Raw genomic sequence first — 3,865 nt, forward strand, 5'->3', positions numbered from 1 at the left:
TCAGTGTGTGTGCGGTTGTTGGTTTTCTGTCACCTCGAGTAGCCTTTTCATTGAGTTACACAAAAAACACTCTCAGGCAAGCATTTATCTCCTTCAGTGATTATCACGATATTTCGTACGGCATTGACAGTAGCTCTATCAGCATTGAGCGTTTCAGTGAAAAGGAAGGATGGAGGGACACTTGACAGTTACCTCGTCACGGGGCCTCATCGTTCTTGGTCACAGTCTAGGCTACCAGTTGTTGAACCCTGCAATGCAAAAGTCGATTAATATCCCTAGTTCTTCCTCGCTTCCTGGTATGAAGGCAACAGCTACTTGACAGGATCTGGATTGGTGAGAGAACTTGGAAAGTACAAGGTTGTCAGTATATTGGTTTGATATTTCGTATGGCATTGACAGTAGCTCTATCAGCATTGAGCGTTTCAGTGAAAAGGAAGGATGGAGGGACACCTGACAGTTACCTCGTCACGGGGCCTTATCGTTCTTGGTCACAGTCTAGGCTACCAGTTGTTGAACCCTGCAATGCAAAAGTCGATTAATATCCCTAGTTCTTCCTCGCTTCCTGGTATGAAAGCAACAGCTACTTGACAGGATTTGGATTGGTGAGAGAACTAGGTAAGTACAAGGTTGTCAGTATATTGGTTGGTTCCAACTATGATGTCCCTGTTTGATAAAGCTTTAGCTTCGAAATCTATATAAAATTTGAAACTTATAGAACAAAATAAAGTGATTTAAACTTCTGCTTTAGTCAAAAATAAGAATAAAATGATTTGATCAAAGACCCTCAATCTATCCACCGCTTCATTTAAAAAATTTCTAAAACTAAGATAACCAACTCAAAAAAATTTAAAACTAAAATTCTACCAAACATACACTCATTCAGCCCAGCCGCTCGAGCCCACACTGCCTACCCGACGAAAACCCTTGGGCCGGAATCTGAGTTTTCAAGCGGCGGCCGGCAGCTTCTTGGAAAGTACAAGAGTTGCCCTGTTCTTTTAAAAGGAACATTTGTTTTCACCAATAAGGACATATATCTGAGAGCATTTTTCCACGATAGCATCCACATGCAATTACCAATTAGTGCTACAGGAGTTCTCTTTTTTTCAAGCTTCACTGTTCCCGCAACTTCCTACATATACATAGCATTATTCTTATTGTTTCATCAAGAACCGTCAACAGTTCACAATCCTGATTTCATGAGTTGAGAAACTCACTTCGGCAGAAGAAATCTGAACAGTGTTTCTGGCCTGGATACTACCAGGATTATCTGATCCAAATGCAAAAACAAATGCTAGCACGCCCTATCATAACCGATTCATCTCAAAACTGTTGCTCCCCTATTACAAAAAAATCTATGTACAAGTGGACTCATATATAATAAAACAATTGAGAAGTAGCATTACTCTTGAGCAATAAATACAACGCTCAGCACTTAACTCGGTTAACCATCTCAGGATAATGTATTGGTTTTACTAGCATACTACCCAGGACTGAATGGCAGGTGAGCAAGTGAAGAAGAGAAGTTCTGCCGTTACATAAATACAAATGTATCTTGATTCCATTCAAATGCATAACTCGAATTTTATTTCAAGGAAGTTACTTAATCAATGAAAAGAGATAAAAGAACTGTGGAGAATAATGCGGTTGAGCACTTAAAATTCAGATTTCTTTCTTAGGGAATTCCATACATGAAAAGCATCCAAGGATCCAACTAGTTGCAAAAACTAAATCTTACATGCTAGATGCTTGTTAGTTTTATCCATCTTTGCATTAACATTTGTTCTTTTGTCCAGCACATTGACCTCACACAACAGTAGGAATGCTAATCCTTAAGTAACTATTGGCTACTATCAAACCTCCTCCTTTCTCAGTACATCCAGGGATAGAATCCCGAGTGATCTCGAGACCTAACAAACAGGAGAAATGCAAACCTCCAAACAATCTAGTTGCACCGTGACCACCATATCATACGCTAAATCCATCCATCAGAGCAACAGAGTTACTGCTTTCTAAGTTTCAACTCCAAGTCTCCAACCATGGGAATTTGAAACTTGGAAGGGCCTTAACCCCAGGCCTCACCAGCTGTTCCATCTGCCATAGCATCAAAAGCATTCTGTTCATGCAACCCAAACCTAGCAAACTGCAACTGTAAAAACAACTTGCTTTGGACACTGTGCACATCCAACTCATTTTTTTTTCAGTCGATACCTTAGGGATTGAAAAATTTCCCACTCACCCACATCGAAATTTCCCCACTTCTCCTCTCCTCAGTCCCGAGCGGTCAGCATGGAGCAAATCCTATCCCCTTTCGCCGTGGCAAAGCTCCTCTCGCCTGGAGCCTTCCAATCTCTCCCCATCCGCACAGACCACGCCTGAAATTCCAAAAGCGACTGTTTCGAACTCGGAGCGGAAATCAAACTCAAGGCCATGGATTCGTGGTGGGCGGCTCTACAGAGTTCGAGAGGAAGCGATCTACCTCGTGCTCCCAAAACTTCCTGGGTGTCGGAGCTGCATGCGCGCATCTCCGCCATTGCCTCCACGCATGCCTCCGTCGCCGCCATTTCCTCCTCTTCCCCGGGTCAGGAGGCGTGCGAACAGTCTCCGTAGGGGTGGTCGGGAAATAATGCATAAATGAAACACCGACCAGGTGATGTAACCGTTAGATCTACATCCTACGGACGGTAAATGAAACACACATCAAGGGAAGTACCGTTTGATGGGAAACTTCTTCTTGCCGGGGGATCTCTAGCGTGGAAACCTTATCCGTGTTTAGATAGACGATGGTGATGCTTGGGCATCATTTCCTGTTTGAAGCAAGGTTTCAAAATTCGATTCAAGATCAATTACCGAGCCCCGGTGATTTTTTTGATATTCGTGGTTTTCGATAGTAATTCGATGAAATTCGGTAGAAATCGGTCGGATTTCGTTAAATTTTATTTTTTTGAATTTTGAATTTGAATTTAACCGAAAACCAATCGGTTTCTGAATACGAACCGTAGCGAATTGGTTGGTAACTGTGAATATCGAGTGGTTACTCACACTTTTTGAAACTTTGAAGACGTCATTTCAGAGATTTCTCACACCACTCCTTGTTATCCGTCAGTATTGTTGTGGTGGTCTATATCAGTAAGTTGAAGCTGTTGGCCACGTTTGTGCGTTGTGTCGGGCAACGATGACCCGACTGTGGATTCTTTTTGCTTGTTCCGATGTGCAGTAGTGTTTGGATTTTGTTATTCGGACGTTCACGTCGTTGGGTTTTTCGTCGATTATCCCTTAATCAACCATGCAGCTATTAAGTTTTTCAGTAAATTAGATCAAATCTTTTTTTCTTTAATAATATTGATATTATTTGTGCCGTTCTTTTGGGGAAAAAAAATCCAGATCCTACAGCTAATATTGAGGAGAGAAGAAGAAGTCACGGTGGGTACTTTGCGGTCTCACCCTCGGTTGGAAACAAATGGGCTTGTGCTGAGATCGGCTGGCCGAGTAGGCCCAATGAGTTCTTTTCGGATTGGCCCAATGAGTTATCCACCTAATTGTTTCCACAAGAATGTTGGGAACATGGATCTGTCTAGATTGAACTGTCCAGGTTTTGGTTGCCTCTTGCTGTTGGCGTATTCCACCTTGATTTGGTCATTTCTGTGAATGCTTGTTATAATGTATCCCTAAAACGCTAAGAGAACCAATGGAACTGTAGTGAGTGCTTGAACGAATCATATTAAATATTATTGTGTTCCATTTGGATGGCCAACAAACGTTGCTCTGTTACCTCTTTTCTGTTTCACCATGTGATCAGCATGTGCTGCTTGTATTTTCTGATCACCATCCCTTCAGTTCATGCATGTTGTCCTGTCATAACTGATCT

At 42.1% G+C, this 3,865-nt stretch overlaps 1 long non-coding RNA gene across 1 annotated transcript; it reads right to left on the minus strand.

Moving 5' to 3' along the window:
- Positions 1–902: 902 nt before the first annotated feature.
- Positions 903–2,612, minus strand: LOC133886732 (uncharacterized). Its single transcript, XR_009903416.1, has 3 exons — positions 2,477–2,612; positions 2,209–2,372; positions 903–2,091 (listed from the first exon to the last, which is right to left on the minus strand). It is a non-coding gene; the product is annotated as an uncharacterized LOC133886732 (long non-coding RNA).
- Between the last annotated feature and the right edge of the window lie 1,253 nt (positions 2,613–3,865).

Source organism: Phragmites australis, chromosome 1 (genome assembly GCF_958298935.1).
Source record: "Phragmites australis chromosome 1, lpPhrAust1.1, whole genome shotgun sequence".
In the NCBI taxonomy this organism is placed as follows: Eukaryota; Viridiplantae; Streptophyta; class Magnoliopsida; order Poales; family Poaceae; genus Phragmites; species Phragmites australis.